The following is an 11,330-nucleotide window of genomic DNA, read 5'->3' as shown; positions in this document are numbered from 1 at the left end:
ATGATGTTTAGGACGGACATGCTCATGTATGTCAGGTCCAAGTGGACTGTTGTTGATAGGACAGATACTAGTCAATGGATGAGGAGAGTTTACATAGAAAGACAAGGATGTCTCAAGAGGGTACTTGTGTATGGACCGGAAGTTAGAAGGAGTTTAAGAAGAAGAAGAAGAAGATGTGACAGATGCCATCTATGTAATATTAATATTAACATAAACCCAAAGGCCCTTTTCAGGGCCAGCCATATTTCTGGAAAAGAGATAGCCTTTCCATTGCCTACCCCTTTTTTAAAAAAATTAAAAAAAAAAAATCCCATGTTCAATTTCCCTTGACGCTATAAAGTCCCACCCTGTTTAAATTCCTTTGACGCTAAACCGTCCCACGATTTTTCTCCATGTTAATTTCCCTTGACGCTAATCTGACCCACGATTTTTCTCCATGTTAAATTTCCCTTGACGCTAATCTGTCCCAGGGGTCTCTGTAATGCTAATTCCCATTGACGCTAATCTATCCCCATTTACTACTAACGCTGAAGGTGTTGATGGGCAAGTGGTGGTCCTTAAATTGATTACGTACCAACAGTCTATTATTGGACCACAATAATACAATCCAAAAGTTAAATCATTATTTGAAATTTTACTATAATATATTCAAGTTCCTATTTCCAAAAAGTTTAAACCAACATTTGATGCTTAATAGAGTGTGTGTGCAAGTGATTTGGATATTTTAACATACCTTTCGCAATGTTTTAGTCATATCGCTAGACTGTCGCCCCTAGTAATAAGTGTGGCAGTTTATAATGACGTCTAGCACTGGGGTATCTTTCCGCGGATATGTAGCATTATGTCCAATCCATTAACGCTATAATGATACCAGGCCGACAAGTCTTAAAAATAATCTTTTAAGATGCTTGATTGAAGAGAGAATTAAACTGGTTTTCTGGTGTGTACTTCCGACATACTAGATTGAATAGGGACATAATTTTTATGAGTAACTAATTTGTATCGCTTTGGTTTGGGAATTAGAAACTGCCTAAATCTACAACTAGTGGAGAAGAAAAATGTCACGGCTAATGGATTACAAAGAATGTGTGTGTGTGTGTGTGTGTGTGTGTGTGTGTGTGTGTGTGTGTGTGTTATGACAGGACAACCATGTTAAATTTTAAATGTAAAATAGGGATTTTTGACGGCATGCAAAATCAATGAGTTCAATTGTCTATATACAATGGAAGATTAAAATAGGATTTTTTGGATCTCTCAGACACATAATTTGAAAGATTTCTTATTCAAAAGTTAGAATAATTGATGAATTACTGTTTTAATGTATGTATGTATGTATGTATGTATGTATGCATGCATGCATGCATGCATGCATGTATGTATGTATGTATGCATGTATGTATGTTTGTGTGTATACATGCATTTATGTATGTATGTATGTGCGTTGACCTTACGAATTGTCATATCTCCTTCTTTTGCATTAACTCTATTTTAGGAAATATGAAATCAAGAAAGTCTTGCTTCAATCGTTCATTAAAAGATTTTGAAAGATTTTTTTCTTAATTTAAAGATTAAAATATTAAGTTCAACTTTAGTTTTCTCACATACTGGATCGGCTGTATGCGGTAATGTGACATTGTTTCAATTTATTCTCAACCTATTTGTAAAGAAAAAAATGTTTTGCCAATACGTGGCATTTAGCCAGATATTCCAGATGATTAGTATACAAAGAACAATACGTCTATTCTACTGAATCTCATAATAAATTATAGAAGATCACGCACTACATTACGTGCAATTTGTTTTCAAGAGGCAAGAAATGTGATAGGAGAAGATGTATGACAAACCTGAAAGAATGATGAACAAACAATAACAACCTGTTGGTCCTGAGATTTATGTCTATTGAATCCGTTAATCTGGGAATGTTATTCCCATAGATAATGAAGATCCCAATCCGTACAAAAGACGGTGAACATTATATTTTTATTGTTATCACAAGACTAAACTAAATAGAATCTGATAGAAAAAATAATTAACCTAATTAATTTACTTTGTTTACATTTGTTTGTCTCGATACATATTGAGTGGCTTAGTGTAAGTCAGAACAACAAAGTATATGTCAGTGTGTCTCCACAGTTGATTTGAATTCAATAAGAGCAGAAGTTTTCATTATGAAGCTTGCATAATAAAGAGAGATGAGATAAGACATATGTGCTTACATTTGTTGAAGACTAATTATTTAAAGTCTAGTCTGTCGCCCCTTGTAATAAGACATCAATGGCGTTAATATTGTTCACATCTGAACACCTCGGTGTACAAGCTTTGTTGTTGAATCAAAATATTAGTTTCATATCTTTAGATATAATCTATGTTTCTATGCCCCTGTTCGTCTGTCTGTCTCTTTCTACGTAGTGTTGATAAAGAGGCAACAAGTGAGAGATGGACAAAGATATAAAGATTTGTACTGGGCACTTTTAATAAGATTTCATTAATTTGAAGAATAATGTTTGGGTGCATGTGTCTTTATGTATGTACACGGGAACATAAGAGATAACAAGTAAAGGGTTTGATTAACATGTACGGAAAGAGTTTTTATTTCCAGAATTTACGGTGTGTGTGTGTGTGTGTGTGTGAGAGAGAGAGAGAGAGAGAGAGAGAATCTCTCTCAAAATACCAAAATCGGGTATTTATGGGATTGCATGCTGGAATCTAATTTGTTTTACCTGATTCCCACAGAGAATTCCATTCGCCTATCTCTATCATCGACTGAAGAACTGTATTTTACCCGTCCTGCGTTTAGTTACTGTTTTGTGTATTTGTCCATCGCTTGTGGAAAGTTTCAAGTTGCTTTTCATTTTCATTCATTTTGAATTTATTTTCTTGCGATTATGATGCTCCTTATAGTCAGGTTATTTCGGATGCCAGGTAAATTTGGACAACCTGTTACAATTGTACACATAACTGTCATTTTCCGCTTTTAGTCATTAGGTAGAAACAAATTCGCTGTGTGTTTGAAATGAGAGGTAAACTTTATCTCGATATTATCGACGCAGTGGGTGCCAGTGCTATCAATCAAAGTTAACCTTTTCTTTTGGACATTAGGCGCAAAACGTTTTTAGATTTAGAATATGTTCGCTTAGGTTGTGTACCACCAAAGATTACCGAGTGTGTCGAATGTAGACAGCATTTAGCTCATGGTAATGGCTAGACACGGTGATTGACGTTTCTCAATACAAATGACATGATATATGAATTTTACAGCAAGAATTTGGGGTCATTGTGGCAACACTTCGCGAACTCGAGGTTCAATTATACAACTCGAGAGACCCAGTCAGACGATACTTTTAACTACATACTCTCTGCAACTCACATAATCAACCTCCAATTTCCAAAAGAGACACGAAACATTGCACAATCGAAAGCTCTGGCAAGCCAACAGGATCATAACATGAAAACATTTCGCGTTCTCAAAGGGCGCGTAAAGGAAGAGTGGTTTCAATGACTTTATCTCGCATGGAGAAAACAGGATTGTGTGTTCTCGATCTCGAATGCGCAATCGTTTTTATTTTTATTTGCTATCTCGGAAACGCCGTTTGAATCACGTGATCATTTATTGAAGAAAACAGGCATGAGCATTTCAAGGTTCCAATAAACAATCTCGAACGAACCCATCGAAAAAGTCGATTGAGACAGTGATTTTAAAGTGACCCTTACTTTATTTATATTACATATATACGTGGTATTATTGCAATTTTCTGTCAAAATATTGTGTTACACTGACGACTATATCATGGAGGATGTTTATTTTATGGATGAACACCATCAAAGATTAAGGATATACTTGTATGAGATAATGAACCAGAGTATGAATATATTCTTTAACTATTATAAGAATGAAGTCTATATGTCTGTCTTCCATGCAAAGTTTGTTTCTTTGTCTTTCATGCTTTATGTCGGTATGTATATCACCTTCTTAATGGCTAAATGATCAGCAAACATATACTATTGTAATAAAGTATTCATTTTTGTCGTTTGGTATATATCTCGATCCACACTTCCGTTACAAGTACAACTCATCAACCGTTTGATAAGTTGTTGCTATGTATTTTCTAAAGACTCGGAGTAAAATATTTCTTTGAAGAGGTTGATTTATTTCAGCATATTGTTTTGTTTATTTTTTACATCAACCGAACTTTTTCTATAAATTTCATTTGTAATATTTTCAGTGTTTATCACCAACGTTTTTTGGTATCCATTTACCGATTTGGTAGTCTTTCTAGCTTCCGAATTTGGTTGGCTTGGAGGTCAAAGTAAGCATTCTTAAGGTATCATTTCGTTTTCTCCTTGACTAACCGCGAGTAACAGCACTTTGACATCCGGCCGGCAGTATTCATTTAGGCAAATTTCTCGAGCATTTCCTGCGGATTTGGCAATAAGTCGCAGTGTGTAGAAGCGTCCAGAAAATCACATCTGTTAAATGTAGGTCAATATTGCATTTATTATAAAATAAATAATAAATAGCGTGATTTCATTCAGAGGTATGGTTGAATAGGAATATAAGTGGTAATTTCTGATAGTCGGGTGGAATAATTAGGAGTCGTAATTACTGGTGAATGGTTGGCGTGGCGTTGGTTGAGAAGATGGTAATTCTTGAAGGTAGAATGTGAATATATAGTGATGGTAATTCCTGAGTGATGGTGTGAGTAAGTGTAGATGTCATCATTTCTGAGGTCTTGTGTGAATAATTATGGATGGTGAATCCTGAATGTGGGAAGGAAAAGATTATACATGGCCGTTTTGGGGTGGGGTGGGAATTTGTTCGGGTTGTAATTCCCCTGGGTTGGTGTGAAGGAAGTAGGGATGGTAATTCCTAGTGTGGAGTGGATATGAGTAAGAGTAGGGGTGTTATTGGCAAATTTGTTGGTAGGGGTGAGGATGAGTAGGTGTAGCATTTATGCGGGGGGTTAGAGGAGGTGGTAATTTTTAAGGAATAGAGCTGGTTATTCCTGACGATGTGGCAGTGAGGAGTAGGCGTAATGTTTCATTTCCACGGTCTCTTTCTAGCTTCTGATCATTCTTTTTGTTATCGCTCTCCGAGTGGCCGAGTGGTCTAAAGCGCTCTCCGTTACGGATCACTGCCATCTCACCTCTGTTTGCATGGGTTCGAGTCTAAGATTCAGCCAATGTGGGTATGTGAGAAAGCTTGCCAGTAGCTTCTCGTGGGTCAGTGGTTCTTTCTGGGGTTTTCCCGGGTTCTTCCTCCACCATTAATACTGGCCACCATACATAGCCTATCGTGTACTGAATAATGGCGTTAAACCCAACAACAACAACAACATTTATCGCTGTCTGTTTTCCTCTCTCCGTTCTTTCTTTCTATCCCTTTTTACCCTTCCTTCTATTTTTCGTTTCTTAAACTTAGCATGTATGTATCTATGTATTGTAAATTCTACAGAACGTCATTAAATCAAAGATGTTCACGTACTTCATTACGTGCATTTCGTTTTGAAATCAGTCAAGAGATGTGTTATGAGACGATATTGTTAAATGTATGAGAGGTAGATGAAAGATACCAAAACCGTATCGGTTGAATCTGTTAAGCTGGGTATATCATTCCCACAGACAGTGGAGATCCCAATGCGTACAAAAGTAGGTGAACATTACTTTTCACGGTTATCTTAAGAATGGTTGTCATGAACATGCAGTTTTTATTTATTGCTTCAAAAATTTCATTTAATGTTGTTTTAATAAGATGTTCCCACTTGCATCTAATATTTGTCTATATCTATTTTGGACCTTATTCAACACATACAATAAGTGTGCCATTATATGACAAACATTATTGCATTCAAATCTCGCCTACAGCATTAACCATTGATACAGGCACGCTTGTACCTAAGTCAGGAATTCCCAGTAGGTGGTCAAACGTACGGTGCATAGAGCGATATACTTCATGCGTATAATACCAGACCAACAATGGACACTTCATTATGTAGCTTTTTATCGTACGGATAAATGAGATACGAGATATCATGTTACTGACACTGAAGAGTTATGTATTTAGAGATTAGACTGTTGTAGTCACTCATAAACTATACTTGAGGTTAATATTGTTCACATCGGAATACCTGTTTATATAAGATTTGTAGATGAGAAGAAAAAAAAAACAACAGATTAGTTTTGGTTATTACAAAACTTAGGGGCCTATATGTAAAAAAGCACTGAACTATTATTCTTTAAGTACACACATACGCACTCACATATGCATGTATTCAGGACAAAATATGTAATTTTGAGTTGCATCCGCATTGATTATTATCATCATCATCATCATCATCATCATCATTTGAATTTCGTAACACTTTAAGGAATATCTTAATTTAGGGAAAGGCGATGCGATCGATAATAATCTAAACATCAATACCCTTACCTGCGAAATAATCCGCTGCGATATATTCTTCTTGAAAGAGAACATGTATTATTTTCAACGTAAATAGATGATACCAAATTATCTTTCATGACAAAAGAAAACAAATACACACATTATTTCCATTAGTTGATTCTTTGTATGTTCAGTCCATTGTCACAATGGAAGTATTTACTTTTTAGGGACTCAAAACGAGGAATACGTCCCCATATTCATGATAAACCCTAAAATTTACCGAAATTGTTCTCTAAAATGCTCATACAGGCATAATTTAGAAACTTAAAAAATTATATGTCTAGCTAATGTTAAAAATTTTGGAGATATATATATATATATATATATATATATATATATATATATATATATATATATATATATATTGATTCGCACGCATCAGGTGGCGATATCTGACTGTCCTTCTGGGTACTTCTTTCCCATTTTGTTTGCGTCATACTATGAAAAGCCTTTAGACCGCTAGTTCGGAATCCATAAATTAGGCTACCCAAACAACATCCTAGTAGACATATGTCGTGGTACGCATCTACCTATCAGATTCTCAAAATCTATGGGAGCACAACATAAAATAGTCGTTGAAAATAATAAGTATTTTTAGAGAGATATTACGCATCGATGTACATGTAGCAAAACACTTGTTTGTCATGTTTGTTTATCTCTTAAAATTGTGCCGGTAATTGCAAGTCGCAGTGGTCTGCCACCGTGAATAGATGGTCTCCTATCTGTACTGAACTTCGATTTCTTTAAGACCATTAACTAGAACAGAAAGATATTAAAGAGTCCCTTTCACATAAAGATAAATCATGACAACGGATTTTGATGTAAATAAATCTTGACACAATTCTTGTTGTGTCTATAATAAAAGATATTATTTTGCACTGCAGTTTCTGATTTAACATCAATTAATTGTATTTTGAAATTAATGCTGTGATTTCAATTTTTGTGTGATTTCATTCCATTTAATGGTTGCAATCAAACCATGAAATTAGCGAGCAAGCAAAATGTTGATCTATACGAAAATAAGGACACTTCCTCACACAGCGGCATATTTACGAAAAACACGGCCAATGAACTTTTTTTCTGCTGAAACTGTTCAAATTCACTGAATATGCCGTGGTTGCTACAACTAATGATGTAATACAAAACAAAAAACGGTTTCCAAAAATATATGGAAATATAAACGATCTCTAAAGAAAATGGAGACTTTCTCTCAAAGTAGCTTACACAGGAAGAAAGTATCGAATGAAGTAATTTTCATTTTCTGGCAAAAAAGGAACTACTTGCTTAACGAAAATTAATGCATTTACAGTAATTTTACCACAAGGAGAATAAGTAGTAACTTATACAAATGTAACTAAATTGTCTTGGTTAATATTAAGCGTAATTACTGCAATTAGAAAACATATTTATCGATTAGAATCAGTTTATTTTCACGATTATCAGATGAATAATCTTTCTTCTGATATTATCAATATCTGCAAATTAGTTTTTTCTTGGTCACACTTCAGTAATTATTTCTAAAATTAATAGCAACAATTAATCACAAACGCGAAAGCAAATTTTACTTTGGAGAAAATACCATTATGCCATGTATGGGGTAAATGCAATTTTGTTCAATTTATATTTTGCAAGAATGTAAAAAAATGAAGGGATAAGTGAGAAAAGTATGTAAGGAATTAAAAAGCTGTATGTATGTATGTATGTATGTATGTATGTATGTCACAATCGATGTAATAACCATTTTATTCCACCTTTCTTTTTTATCTTCCTTCTTATTTCTTTTTTCCTCTCAAGTATATATAGTAAATGAAAGCTTAGGCACACAAGCATATTGTCCATAGGGTACAAGTGTTGTCGATCCGTGACAACGCCACATCATATCATTCTGCTTATTTCTGTATATAGTATTCGTTTTTTCTGTTTGCTTATGTATAGGTATCTTCCATTATTCATTCTCTCTTTTTTCATAACATTAATTCAGTGTAGAACTTAAAAGAAGAATTTATCAAACTGATTTTTCTTAACTACATGGAAGGCATGTTCTGGTATCAAAACAGTTGAATCACATATCAGAGAGATCAAAGAGGTTGACTTGGGCTGTGTGTGTGTCAAAATAACATTGATCGCAATTATAGTGAAACCTGTATATAAACCCTCGACGGATAACACAAAACTGGCTTTATAGACACGTGTGTTTTGTATACAGAGCCAGTACTGTTGCTGAACTTTAGATATATCGATCATTCATGACTCTCGATTTTGCGTAATATGCTAAACAATTCGAGTGCCTTTGGGGTAATGTGATTTCCTTTAAACAAAATTTAATTTAAGAATGAAAATGCTGCACTTAAAATGTAAGCGTCGAGTAGCAGGTGAAACCAAAACAATGTTTCCTTGATATGTGAAGATTTTTAACTGTGAAAACTAGTAAGATTATACCGAATTTTATCAGTATGGTGCAGATCGACGTGAAGAAACCCTTTCAAATCTGAATGAAGTAAGATCATATCAGTTAAGAAATCAGTGCAAACTCTGTGTGTGTGTGTGTGTGTGTGTGTGTGTGTGTGTGTGATTTAGATTCTTAACGTAGCTTTAACAATTTTTCAGTCATATCGTTACAATGTCTGCAGTGTGCCGCAGACATGTAGCATGATGTCCCAACCAGTCACATTATCCTGACACCTGACCGACCAGTCCCAACACTAATATCTTAATGCTGAACGCCAAACGAGGCAGCTTTTAATACCATTTTTGTAAGTCTTTCGTATGACTCAGCTGGGAATCGAACCCACGACCTCCCACATCCGAGGCGGACGCTCTAACAACTAGGCCACTGGAGTCGTCCAGTGCAAAGGGAACATGTGACGTAACGTAGCCTTGTGGAAAAGTGTCCTTGTCCTCTGTGATGTTAACTGTCAAATGTAGATGAATTCACTAATCTGTGTGGATTCAAGTAAAATTACGTTAGTTATTTCTTCCTAATTACCGATTTAATAGGGAACAAGTAACCAGTTAACGATTCAGTAAAGAATATGTACCCAGTTACTTTTTCCGATTCAAATATAGTGACATCGGTTTTTAAATACTTCTAATTACACATTCAATGAGAAAAAGATTATCGCTAACTTAATGCCGATTCAAAACATGATGCACATTTATACACTCCACCCGGCATTCATAGCTAGTGATCCATGTCCACCCATATAATATGTTCAGTCGAAATAATTATTCTAGTCCTATCAATGAATTGCTAGTGTTCTTACTGGATCAGCTTTATAAAGCTGGATTCAGAGAAATGACTCGGTTATATTGAATGTTTCAATGACTTGAGCCCTTTTAAAAGTAGTTTCATAATGTTAAAATCTCATATAACAGACGGAAAACTTAAAACAATACATCTGTCCAGCAGTTTGCGTGAGATGGCAGTACAAATATTACCTTTCACGTTCTCATATGGAACATTCGCTCCTTAAATTATTTTGACATAAATTCATATTTGAAACTTCAGCAATAAGGTTATTTACGACCCACAAAATAAGCGAAAACATATCTTGACGAAATTCGTAGACAGTAATCAGATACGTATGGGTCTATATAGCTGCCGGCTATGCAAAGGAGGTACAAATTAAACCTATTTCATCGACCATTTCATCAATTAAATCCCTTCTTAGAGGTTTTGATTTCAAACACTCTTAGTTTGTAGCTAAAGATCTGTTCCAGTAGTTAAGAAAAAGTTCGAGGAGTCGATTTCGAGAAAAGGGGTATTCGAGAAGTGGGGGTATAATAAATAGAAGACATAGCAAAGCCAGTAAGAAGGAAGATTTTAAGTCCACGTTCGAATTCTAACAGTCCATGCACAGTTCATTTTGACAGGGATATATTCGACCTCCAAGAGAATCATTAACGATGTTTGTCAAAAGCAATCAGAGACATAGAACGGTGTTCACGGATACAGACAAAAGAACATTGAGATATAGTACGGTGTTCACGGAAACAGATTATATAATACTGAGATATAGTACGGTGTTCACGGATACAGACAATATAACACTGAGATATAGTACGGTGTTCACGGATACAGACAACATAACACTGAGATATAGTACGGTGTTCACGGATACAGACAATATAACACTGAATATAGTACGGTTTTCAAAGTTACAGACAATATAACGCTGAGATATAGTACGGTTTTCACAGATACAGACAATATAACACTGAGATATATTACCGTATTCACGGAAACAGATTATATAACACTGATTATAGTATGGTTTTCATGGATACAGACATTATAACACTAAGATATAGTACTGTGTTCACGGATACAGACAATATAACACTGATTATAGTACGGTTTTCACTGATTCAGACAATATAACACTGATACAGCGAAGACCCACATCATAATTGAGCAATACGTGAACACCTTTCGATAACAAAATATGAAAATTAGTTCAACCCCTGTTTGACAGGTTCTAGTAATACATCTGTTCCAACAACATGATAAGTTTAGGGACACATCATCGGGATATAGAAGGAATAATATCGGGGGACGTGTATAACACAAGCATTAAACTGATTCAAAATCTTACTTATGCATATGGGCCTTAAAAACCTCTCCTTTAAATTGTTCGGTAAATGACTCTTTTCAGATTACATGTGGAGAGATATTTCCGATCCAAAATAGAAGTATTGACGAATCTGGTCGAGTGAAATCAGCAATGCAATGTAGCAATTAAGGGTACCAGGTATGAAATGCAGGTATATTGTGAATTGACTGAAAAACTGCCTCTTAGACATTTTCTAATTGAAGATTTTCTCCAACAGTAATAAAGGGTTCAAAGAAAATTTCATTGAGATTACTTGATAAGGCCAAATACAGACCTTA

This window comes from Sinohyriopsis cumingii, chromosome 11 (genome assembly GCF_028554795.1).
Source record: "Sinohyriopsis cumingii isolate HCF-2022 chromosome 11, ASM2855479v2, whole genome shotgun sequence".
Classification (NCBI taxonomy): domain Eukaryota; kingdom Metazoa; phylum Mollusca; class Bivalvia; order Unionida; family Unionidae; genus Sinohyriopsis; species Sinohyriopsis cumingii.
Note: the sequence above shows the minus strand (reverse complement) of the source record.